Here is a 12,899-nt window from a genome sequence, read left to right as displayed (position 1 = left end):
GGAGTTTGCATGTTCTCCCCTCTCAAAAACATGTTATTGTTAACATTTGGTGACTCCAAATTGTCCTTAGGTATGGATGTGAGTGTGAATGGTTGTTTGTCTATATGTGCCCTGTGATTGGCTGGCCACCAGTCCAGAGTGTACCCCGCCTCTCGCCCGAAGACAGCTGAGATAGGCTCCAGCACCCCCGCGACTCTCGTGAGGATAAGCAGTAGAAAATGAATGAATGAATGTTTTGTACAAAATCCAACTAAACTGAGAACAAGAGGAATCTGTGAATAAAAACCCACCCACCCATTCATCCATCCATCCATCATCTTTCCATGCCGCTTATCCTCACTAGGGTCACTATCCCAGCTGACTTCGAGCTAGTGTGTCTGGACTGGTTGCCAGACATCGCAGCATGATTCAGGACTAAAAAAAGACATGAAACTGATGATCCCAAAGCACGTCTTGTATGAAGTAATATCAGTTCACATTCTTGGCTGAATAAGCAAGTAGAAGTGTGATTAAAGGCAAAAACACTCATGATGACCTGATGCAAAAAACAGTCTCCAAAAATGGTCAAATACCAAACAAACAGCAGCCCCCGGTCTGACGTTCTGGCTTTTTGTTGCTTGACGTCATCTAAACGCTTTGTCATGGTGGCTGGCATCTGATAGCCACACATGCAAGAAAACATCTGAAAGCATCACTGAAAAGTAGGCTACCATCCAATGGGTGGAATATAGACGAGCATAAGACATAACAAAGATTCAACAGTTTTTAGGTCCAACTGTGAAGACGACCCACCATGGTGTATGTTAGGGATAGTCAATGTGTGGCTCACAGACCAAATCCTGCACATGAATGACGTATGTTAGGGATAGTCAATGTGTGGCTCACAGACCAAATCCTGCACATGAATGACATCAAACCGTCCAGACAGTTCAGAGCAGTTCACATTTTTGCAGCAGATTTCTTAAACAAACAAACAAAAATCACTCAAATAAACAATAATTTTCCGTCAAACCCGCAGCAGTTCATATCTAATATAGTAACAAAATACTAGTGATGTTATTTTTGTTTCCAATGTATATATTTATGTATGTGTAATACAGCATGGTTTGACATATGTTGGTGACACCGGATGGGATAGGAATGGCAGCGTCTTCAAAGTCATCATGAAAAGTTCTGGATCGTTATTCTTCATTTTAATCCAAAAAGGGGAAGTGGTTTAAAAAAAAGCGGTTTAGAGTCAAATTTGTAAAATACTACAAATTGCAGACTATAAGCCACTACTTTTTTCCACATGCTTTGAACGCTATGGCTTGAAAAAAATGTTGCAGCTAATTTATGGCTAAAATAACTTCAGTTCCCATGATGCCTCAAGTGGACACTAATATCACAAGTATTATGCACCGTTTGTGTTTTGATGTGACAAATCTTAAGTAAGTTTGAAGTGTAGAATTACTACAACTTCTGTTTGGGCAGCTTGGCAGCTCTTGAATTCTGAAGAAAAAACATTTCATGTATCACTCATACTCCTTCTACATACTAAGGAGTAATGCCGGGAACACCAAGTCTAAGTAGGATTGCAAGGTTTATAGTGTGTTTTTCTGTGTGAATATCCAACATGCAGCCGTCGACTTCCTAGGCGAGTTGAGAGACATAGTCTCTCCAACGTGTCCTGGGTCTTCTCAGAAGTCTCCTATGAGTCAGATATGCCTTGAACTCCTCCCCAGGGAGGTTCCTGACCGGGCGTCCGAGCCACCTCATCTGGCTTTTCTCAATGCAGAGGAGCAGTGATTGTACGCTGAGTTTATCCTGGATAATAGTGTTTCTCATCTTATCTCTAAGGACAGATGGATGGATGGATGGATGGATGGATGGATGGATGGATGGATGGACGGATGGATGGATGGATAGATGGACGGATGGACGGATGTACGGACAGATGGACGGATGCACCGACGGATGGATGGATGGATGGACGGATGGACCGATGGATGGATGGATGGACGGATGGACAGATGTATGGATGGGCTTCAGAAAGTTTTTGCCTGGTGGTTGTGGACCCTGATGTAGAAGATCTTTGCCTAATGTTGTGATTCTATGAGATCCTGCTTACTGCCAAAGACAAAATATTCCAAACCATATACTATATCTCCATGTGTTATAAACCAATTCACTGTTTTTCTTAACCAGAAAAGCTAAAAAAAATGTTCTTTGTTGCCAATTTTGTAAAGCATAATTTGCTCCACTGAAGTTGCAGTAAAAAGTTCTATAGCATATGCCAGTCAGAGCCAAAGTCAGACAAATTACTCCACAAACACCCCAGTCAGGATCCAGTCAAACAATTTACATCCCCCAAAACCAAGTACCTAATGTCTGCAGTGCACCATGCTGCTCTAGTCCTGGGTCTTATTAGCTTCTAGCTCACACCTGAGTGGTGAGTATATTGTTTTCTTTTCTTTTTTTTTTTACTGCATCATAAGTAGGAAATCTGCCACTTGGTTGTTTGGTTGTTTTTGGAACATTTCTACGAGCGCTGTGGTCATTTCTCTTGGCAAGAACCGTCTCCATGAACGCAGAGTGAGGCCAAACAGGAGGTAATCTGTCCTCTTCGCCCGTCGATGACTAATGGCTCACTTTGACACCATAATCTGAGGAAATCACAGTGGGCAAACTCCGAGCCCCCACCCCCCCTACCCCCCAGCTGTATTTACCAAAGATTACATCTTCAGCTAGCGTGCGTTAGGCTTGTGACAGCTTTACACACTGCTGGGAAAACAGCAATCACACACCATTGGCTGAGTCGCCTGTGATTTTGCCACTCGCCAAATGGTCTCAAAAGACTCACCCAAGACATTTTTTGTGCGTCTGTGTAAATGCCTGTGGCGTGCTCCATGTTGAGTGGCACGTTGTTCAAAGTCAAGTCACCTTCTTCTGCTTTCACCTTGATCACAGTGGAGCTCGGTGAGCCACCCCCCGCCCCCTCCACCCCACACACACATCTGCATTCAACAGACTTTTAAAAATTGGAGGAGGACAGATTTATTGTTTCTTTTTTTATATAATTCCACAAATTCCACTCCAGGTAAAAGCTTGTTTTCTCCTCATATGGACAGACAGCTCTTCTTCTCTCACACTGTAGATGTGTGTGTGTTTTACAGATATGAGATGCTCTGTTCTATCCTCAGATGACCTTGTAGATCTGGCTGCTCTGATCTGCAACAACGCCTTTTCAAGCAGATATTAAAAGAGAAACGTAGACAAGCCACCGAAAAAAAGAATCAAAAGACGAGGAAGGGAGAGGGGTGAGAAAGAAGAAAGTAGAGAGGGTTTGGGATTAGAAGGTGAGGCGAGGATATCCATTTTCAGTGCATAGTTAATCTATGCTGCTATAAAAGCTGCACACTGATTACTCTAAGCACGGGTGTCAAACTTGCCCAGCATATAACGCACGGCAGAAAAGACACTAGTATCATATTTTAAAATGGCAGCAAAAATATGTAAACATTGCTTCAATATGCATGTTTTTGGACTAATAATAGAAAGTATTCCACCATGAAACAGCATGATTATTAATTTGTGTATTTTGGAAAAACCGTGATAGAGTGAAGCTGCTGAATTTACTTCTTCCGGTGACATAATCAAAGCCTAGTTTGGCCTCCTTTACACAGAAATTAACGCTAAAGAATAAAAGTTAGCATTCAGTCTCACGCTGACGATGAAGCATCGGTAAGGCTTAACTGGAAATTTGGTGTCGTAAAAACACTTTTATATTCCATGCACCTAATTCTGTGTGCATCCGATATCTAAAATCTAAATTTGGATGCATCGCAGATGTTAGCGCTCGGCACAGGGCAAGGTGTTAGACAATACGATATGAAAAACATGACCAGAAGAGGAAGCGACTGTGGAGCAAATGCATCAAGGCCACAATCTATAGGAGGCTTTTTCTTTAGTGAATGCTCAGCAGCTAGTTATGTCATTTTATTTAGGTTGTGGATATATTCTCTTATTTGCGTCAAGCATAACTTCATGCAGGTACAGAAGGAGAGCACCTTAAAGTTGGCACCTTAAACACAATTTGCATCACCAGCAAAAGCACAAGTCAGTGATGATTTATAGTGTGTGTTTGCACACCACCTGTGTAATGCAGCACTGCTATTAGGTAAAGTGTGTGTATGTGTATGTGTGTGTGTGTTTTCCCCCTGCCATTCATCCACCAATATGAGTGCAGCAGTAGGAATCACACCACAGTGTTGTCCAACTGGAAGAAGTGTGAGGAATAGTCTGCCAGAAGAGAGGATGTGTGTGTATGTGTGTGTGTGTGTGTGTGTGTGCTACCTGAACATAAACGCACATTAACTACAACATTAAAACGCTAATGTTCGCCCATTTGTTTGTCTGCTCAGCTCTTTTCCACATTAAAAACTGTCCCGCCTCATACAACTGCACATTAGCAGGAAATCACGCTCACCCATTTGTTAAACACACACACACACACACATATATATATATATAAACACGGGTATATCACAGTGACCATCCAGATGGTTGGTGAAATATTCCAAAACGAATATGGCAGAAGAGAGCAAGGAAAAGTACAAGTGACACACACACACACACACACACCAACACAAACAAACACACACAGAGTAAACAGACTTACTGTGTGCAAGGACTCTCATCTGACTGCTGCTGGGAGGAGAATGGAAAGTAAAAACCTCATGCTTGCTTCACGGCACTCCTCTCGCCGCTGTCACTCCCCCCTCCTCCTCCTCCTCCTCCTCTTCCTCCTCCCCTCCCTTGCCCTTCACTCTCTCTTCCGCCTTCCCTCTTGGCAGAGCCGCGCTGCATTCACAGCCACCCGTCTCCATCTAAGGCAGCGCGGCTAAACATGTCACACACAATTTATCCGCAGCGGGAATCTGCGAGTTCACCTCTCCCAGCTCACGCTGGGGGTGTGGTAGGGGATTTTAATGAGGGGGGGTTGATGGGGAGGGGGGAGGGGGGGAGAAACTTCTACTGTCAACACTCCCTCTATTTCACATGCTGTGAAAAATGCTACCAAGGAGCAAAATTCAAGTCACCTCCGCTGTTGCAGCCCCTCCCTCGCCCTTGTCTCTCTACCATCTGCAGGCACTAACTCTCATGCAAGATGCAGTTTAGTCAGTTTTAGACACCTGCATGCCCCCCCCCCTCCTCTTTTCATCTCCATCCACGTGGGGGAATGAACAAGAGACTGTAGTGAGGGGAGGGGGGATAAAAAAAAAACTGCATGGCAACTACAATGGAACCTCCAAGGTCAAACACAATAGGTTAGCGACATCGGTTGACTTTAGAAGGCCATTTGTACATGTGCATATAATCCGTTCCATCATATCACCTCTAATAAAGGGGTGTCCAGACCTTTTCCAGCGAGGGCCCCATAGTGAAAAATAAAAGGCGATAACTTTAAGAAGTTCTATTGTAGAAGAAGTTCTTCTCATCTTCTTGATCCCCTTTTGACTCCATTCCTGTAATATTCTAACCTTTTCCCCCAACCTGACGATTCTAAAAAGACCAAAATTGGCACATTTGGACCTGAATGAGGTTTTAAGTATAGCTACAATATGCAAAAGCAAGAAGGGGAAGTGGGACAAAAAGCACTTTAAAAAAGAAATAGCTTGTTTATAAAGTTTAAGACCATCGCTCAAACAATTACAAAAAACCTTCCAAACCAGAACAAAAAAGGTCTCAGTAGGACTCAGTAATGAGTAGCGCCACCGTTCTTGTTCATTCATTCATTTTCTACCGCTTATCCTCACAAGGGTTGCTGGAGCCTATCCCAGCTGTCTTCGGGCAAGAGGCGGGGTACACCCTGGGCTAGTGGCTACCCAATCACAGGGCACATATAGACAAACAACCATTCACACTCACATTCATACCTATGGACAATTTGGAGTGGCCAATTAACCTAGCATGTTTTTGGAATGTGGGAGGAAACCGGAGTACCCGGAGAAAACCCACACATGCACGGGGAGAACATGCAAACTCCACACAGAGATGGCTGAGGGTGGAATTGAACTCGGGTCTCCTAGCTGTGTGGCCTGCGCACTAACCACTCGACCGCCGTGCAGCCCTTGCAATAACATTATTCTCATGAAATTACAACTTTTTTTGCTATAGATTGTGTTTTTTTTTCATTCATTCATTTTCTACCGCTTATCCTCACGAGGGTCGCGTGGGTGCTGGAGCCTATCCCAGCTGTCTTCGGGCGAGAGGCGGGGTCCACCCTGGACTGGTGGCCAGCCAATCACAGGGCACATATAGACAAACAACCATTCACACTCACATTCATACCTAAGGACAATTTGGAGTCGCCAATTAACCTAGCATGTTTTTGGAATGTGGGAGGAAACCGGAGTACCCGGAAAAAACCCGCACATGCACGGGGAGAATATGCAAACTCCACACAGAGATGGCCGAAGGGGGAATTGAACTCGGGTCTCCTAGCTGTGTGGCCTGCGCACTAACCACTCGCTACCGTGCAGACCTTACATTAACATTATTCTCATAAAATTAAATATTTTTTGCAATTTTTGGTTTTTTTAATTTTCTTGGGAAATTTCATTCTTTATAACATGCCACAGGCCAATAAACCATAATGATAATACTACTGTAGTAATAGTACTGCATGCAGGTCTTTTATATGTGAATATTATCTGATCATGCAACAAGATATTCCAGACATCAACAATAAACACTTCAATGTCTGCTGGTCACATTGACAGTTCCACTGCACTTCCTATTGCAAAGTAAGTTATACATGCATTTTTTTGTAAAAAAAAAAACAAATTCATAGGTTGTATTCATTTTGATGTTGGTGCTATATACCGACAGTTACATGTGGCCCTCGATGAAAACGAGTTTGACACCCCTGCTATAAAGAGTGCAGGAAAATGAAATTGCACTTGCACTCTAGAAGCGTTCAGCCGTGTTTCTTTCGTAGAATCAAGGCGAGGGAGCGAGCACAAAAGCAAGGGTTAGGATACAGTGTGTTGATGAGCTACAGTATGTTCTTGGATTGGATCCCAATTGGCTTCATGACTGTCATCACCTGGTATTTGGCACAGCTCGGGAACAACAAAAACAGAGGTGTTGGGTTTAGTTCAGGTGTTCAAATTGTGCTTTTATATATTATTCAACTGCAAAGAAAACACTAAATACAAGAGTGGTATCAAATATCTGAATGCTTTTGATAGACACGGTCAAAAACAATATGTTTAGTCTTGTGGTTGGAGCTTGCAGTGGTGTACAACCGCACTGCATCATCATCAGTTTGTAATATTTATGTCCAATAGCAGCTCTCAGTATGATGCAGTGCAGTAGCACGCCACTGCAAACTGTGCAAGCACAATAATAAACATATTTTTACACACGGTGACGTGTGTGGTGCAGCCTCTCCTCCACAGCATCCATCCACTCACAGGACAGCAAAAGAGTCACAACTGTTGCCATGGCGGCCAACTCCAAACATTACGTCAGGTGCGTGTGTCAGGTGGACGTTACCAAGTGACTCAAACACCCCTCCGCCCCCATCGACCTGTGAGTGCAACATACAGTATGTGTTAGGAATGTATCAGGGTATTGGCCCGTACGGTGTTGAGCGGCAGCCTCGCCTCTCCACTCTGAGTGTTAATGCCTTGCTATTGCATCTATAAATATTTATCAACATGTCCACAGAGTCCGGCAGAAGCGCGCAGACGTAGGAAATGTGAAATGACAATATTGTAAAGCCGGCAAGTCCCTCCCCATGTGCCTCAAAAAGCGCCTGCTGTCTTCAAGGAATTCCACAGAATCACAAGATGATGAGTGTTTACAGATGGACTCTAAAAATACAAAGTATGATGTCACACTTTTCAGGGGAAATAACACATTTCTCTGTACAGGGAAGGGTTGTGTTTACTTCCCCTCGCATCAGACCGACATTTCAACACTACCAAGAAGACGACAAGAAGTCCCCTGACTATCTCCACTCATTCATCCCTAATGACAGAAATGTCAGTGGATGTAGCAACTTTTAAAAACTAAACCTCGCCCCCCTGCAGTTGGAATATCGAGGCTTCACGCCATTGAGAATTCATTACCTATTGTTGGTGGAAAAAATATGTATGCATTCTCGGCCTAAATTAAGCCTTTTTAAACCTAAAGATGCTCAAAATGAGCAATAATTGAAATAAAAGGCATTCAGAAGATGCATTTAATGGAAAAGTGCACTTTTGGGGTATTTTGCCCATCATCTACGTACAGTACAATCCCAAATGAACACACGTCTTTCGCTTCTCTGTGCATTTTAAAGATATAAAAACAGATAAAATACTATCTATCACTCAACTCTATTTTTCTGTCTCAACCTCACCGGTCCAACCCAACCAGAGCCTGGCTTCTGTTCAGGATTACGTGCCCAGAGGGACTTTTTCCTTGCCTCTGTTGCCAAGTTCTTGGTCATGCGGAGTTTCAGTTGGAGTGTGACCTTCATGTGTAAACTGTCATGAGATAACTGTTGCAATTTAGTGTTAGAGAAATAAATCGAATGGAAAGAGGCAGCCAAGAATGGGACAAACCAAATCTGCCTGGAAATAAAAAAAACAACTCCAAAAAGTGACGTCCCATTTACATAATATGACCTGCATATAAACAAAACTACAGTGGCATTGTTATTGTTATTAACATTGCTATGCCCAGGAACTACTTTCACGGGTCAGTGACTCCTCGCCACAGCACAGTGGCGAGCTACTCGCCTAGCAAAGGGTCTAGAGCAGGGGTGGGCAAACTTTTTGACTCGCATTGATATAACAAAATTTCCGAGGGGGGGGGCAGACTATATATTTTACACATAACAGTCCACCTGGTATTATTGTATCTGTAAAATTGTCATGCAATCTGCTATTATTATTATTTTATATTTAAATATTTTAAAAATAATAAAATATTATAATAATTAAAATAAAATTAAAATAATAATTATTATATTGTTATTATGTAAAATATGCAAATATAACAATATTATTATATATAATTAATATAATAATTTGCATTAATATAATACATATAATAATCATAATAGTTATAATAATAATATAATAATTATTATTTTAATTTTTATTATTATTATGTGCTTGTGTCTCTTTTTTCAGGAGCACTTTGTAAACAACAGACCATGTCAAACGACGAAATTGATACAACCATCAAAAGGTTGGCTCAGGCCATGATGCCAGGTTGTATGTTGAGTTTAAATTAAATACTTTTGAAAGATTGGGCGGGCCGTATTCAAACACTTGGCGGGCCGGATGTGGCCCCCGGGCCGTAGTTTGCCCACCCCGGTCTAGAGGGCAGTGACGTTCTCCATGTTGGATTTGCACTAGCTTTTAGGACAGTTGACATAAAGGTTTGCAACACAGTCTTTGTGTTATAATAATGATGTCATACTTCTCATTTTTCAACAGCAAATCAACAGCAAATTAGGTGCAAGTTGGGTCTTTTGATGCTTAGTGAGCTGAGGTTTCATGCACGACAATGGAATTGTACTGTTTTAGAGTTTTTCCCCCAAAACATTGTAGAAGTTTTCCTCTGACTGGAGAGGTTTCACTGTTATGAAATAAACATTGTGGGTTTGCTAACCTTAGACTAAATAATGTAATGTTCTAGCTTTGACAGAACAACCATGCTTGAGTACACAGACACCTGGCTGGAAAGCAAAGCCTACTTGATGTGTTCTAAATTCCTCCGAGGAGAGGGATGCAACTGTACTATAAACGCACCGGTGCAGACGTAAACAAAAAAAAAAACAACAAGTCAATATCGGTGCCTCGTTTATATGGTGGGCATGTAGCTACAATGCTCAGGCTGCTTGAAGTGCATGAAGGTGACTAGTAGGTAATGATATTCTGACATCGCCAGAATTGTGCATCAGTTCTACTCTAATTGGGCAGAATAAATACAATTAAAATACTGTAAAATTTTACCATTATTTGCCCATTATGCATACATATGTATTGTATTCCTTGTGTATCACTGTTGGTTTAGCTGTGAATATTATTATTATTACAGTAATCTCTCACGGATAATTGGTTCCACACCTGACCGTCCACAAAGTAGGATTTAATATTAATACATTTAATATTTTTATAGTTTTGGCATATAAAACCCGACTTTCTAAAGATGATTTTTAACATTATTAGAGCCCTCTAGACATGAAATAACACCCCTATAGTCAGTTACATTTGTATAACCCCCAAGTGGTAGCTATAATCAGAGAAAAGAACACGTATTAAACATAAATAAGATAACAGACTAACACCTTATCATTCCTATTTTTTTTCTGGGCAGCCTACTTCCGGCATACTTTGCAGGTTCCAGCTTCAAATGGCTTTACGTTCATACTACCCAATATTGTAAATAAGGCATTTAAAGATGTAAATACTCCTGCTGGAGCAGTGTCACAGTAAATGTGTTCCCTAGGGAACCTTAGTTCTGACCCCTAGTGGCCAAGGTGGAATATACTGTAGAGTAGATTCACAATTCCAATGCTTTTTCTGCCTTTTAGTTTGATCATTGAACCATTTTTCGAATAACATGAATAAGTACAATTTTATTAAATATGCTGATGCTAGGCCATATTCTTAATTAATTAAGCGAGGGAACCGCAATATTGCGAAGGGCGACAGTATTACTGTATATTACGTTTTTAAATGAATATTATCTTCAACTTGCATGTAAAAAAAAATCATAAAAATAAAAGTTCACTGTTTTTGGTCAAAATGTGAAGCTTTTACCACTTTGGCGTTGGAATCAGATAATATGTTAACAATACCCAATGCCGCTGTCAAAAGAATTAGCAAAATAAATATGAAATTAAGATACTTGGGATATAAAATGAGCGCTTTAATAATCCCTGTTAAGTAAATGTACTTTCCCGCTGATGATGATGTACTTCTGGCTTAAGAGGCACACTGATGAGAAAACGAGGCATGCTGAAAGGTTTTGGACTTGACAATAATTACTACAATTGCAGATAATTTGGTGAGCGAGGGGTTTTACACGCGTCTATGGTGTATGTGAGTGTATGCATGTGTGTGTGTGTGTGTGTGTGTGTGTGTGGGAGGTGACGGGGGAGGAGGAGGTGAAAAGGCACATCCAAATACAGCTGTGACACGTAGCCTCGTTGTGATCACTTTAAAAGAAGATGCCTAGCATTCCGATTCTTCAGTTTGAAAATTGTAGGTGTGGAGTTTCCCTATATTTATGTCCCTGGTGGGGAGTAGTCATATTAAGGCTGTTGGTGAACATAAAAAAAATTATTTGGCTTCCTGGTGGCAAAACGACTCGTCTTTGGGAGGGTGATGTCAGGACATTGCTGTAAGCAGACGGCAGGTCATCGCTGTTTTGGTTGACATACAGTAGATGGCTTCTTACACAAAACAGCAGTCCTATCTATCCAGAATTTGTCATCATTGTCTTCAAAAGAATGCCCTTTATCATTGAGATCCAATGAACTGCTAAAGAAACTGCTCTCTTATATTCCGCCATGCGTTTGAATAAGGGTTGTTTGGTCTCTCCAATGTAGAGTACATTGAACTCCTCATCACACTGCATTGGTTTTGACATGCAGGCTCACCCAAAGGATAAAATCCAGTGGAATAAACTCAGCAACGTGGTTTATGCAGCGCCGTGTAATGAAGGAAGACAATGACCTCTACATTGGAGAGACCAAGCAACCCTGATACAAGTCTCCATGAAAGGAGTGGCCACGAACAAGATGTTTTGCAACCGGCCAGGCGAAAGAGTTATTGTTAGGCAGGACGGGTGTTCACCAGCCACGCTGAGCCACAACAACAACACCTACCAGGTGGACATAAGTAGCGAAACTCCACACCGAAAATTGTAAAACCGAAGAAGACAAACAAGCTCCATTCAACCTTTGTGGATGATGTTTGATACGTGATGCTAAGCGTGGTTACTGACGGCTAACGTTTTTATTTTTAACTGATCTTTGCTTTGGTGTGTTCAACTTCATGTCAACTTGGCAACGCTTTCCAACGTAGTGAAATTGTATTGTTTGTTAGTTTTTTTCCATACTATATGAAATAAAATTCATAAATTTATAAATTGTTATAAATAATTCAGCTTTTATTACAATTTATTATAATACTTTGCAAAAATGTTAGTGAAAATGTAAAATATTTAGACATATCACAATAAAAGATGTTCCCTCTTATTATATGTATTATTATAAATGTATTTGTAGTCATATTTTATTGATTACAAGACATTACAAGATGTAACAAATGAAACTTTGCAACAAAGTTAATTATACATAATTTTATTCTTTAATTTCCAATTACAAATATTTTATAAAAATTGTCAATATAATGATACAGAAGTAACATATATTTGTTCTTCTTCATATTATTTTTAATTAATCTTTTTATTATTCACTATAATTTATAAATATTTCTTTTTTTTAGTTTGGCCAGTTTTTCAAACTTTTTAAAGACACATACAGATGATACCGTATTTTCCGGACTATAAGTCGCACTTTTTTTCATAGGTTGGCTGTTCCTGCGACTTATACTCCGGAGCGACTTATAAATGAAAAAACTGTTTATGTTACATAAACACTGGACACTTTTTCTGTTTATGTTTTTTTTTTGTGTAGCCGAATAACCATTGTGTTAGCATATCTTACACCTATTCAGCCTGTTCTCTATTCTTTTATTGTTAGAATTTGCCTTCCAAGAGGACGTAATGTCTGTTTTGGTTAAGTAGTTTGTAAAATAAATTACGACTTATAATAAAATGTGACTTATACTCCAGTGCGACTTATGTATGTACTATGTTGCTACCTAATTATGCATTTTTTGCCT

General features: G+C 40.6%; 1 protein-coding gene across 9 annotated transcripts in view; it reads right to left on the bottom strand.

Moving 5' to 3' along the window:
* The window catches only part of LOC131134153 (muscleblind-like protein 1), a 155,143-nt gene that overhangs the window by 80,729 nt on the left and 61,515 nt on the right, over positions 1–12,899 (bottom strand). For 7 of the 9 annotated variants that reach the window (XM_058079090.1, XM_058079089.1, XM_058079088.1 and 4 more), the window contains exon 1: positions 4,661–4,786. The exons of the other annotated variants lie outside the window; for them this stretch is intronic. The gene's annotated coding sequence lies outside the window, so the exon portion shown is untranslated. Of the gene's footprint in view, positions 1–4,660; positions 4,787–12,899 lie in introns of those variants that run through there. 9 annotated transcript variants of the gene reach the window in all.

This window comes from Doryrhamphus excisus, chromosome 8, assembly GCF_030265055.1.
Source record: "Doryrhamphus excisus isolate RoL2022-K1 chromosome 8, RoL_Dexc_1.0, whole genome shotgun sequence".
Lineage (NCBI taxonomy): Eukaryota > Metazoa > Chordata > Actinopteri > Syngnathiformes > Syngnathidae > Doryrhamphus > Doryrhamphus excisus.
Note: the sequence above shows the minus strand (reverse complement) of the source record. Positions and strands in the feature narration are given on the sequence as shown.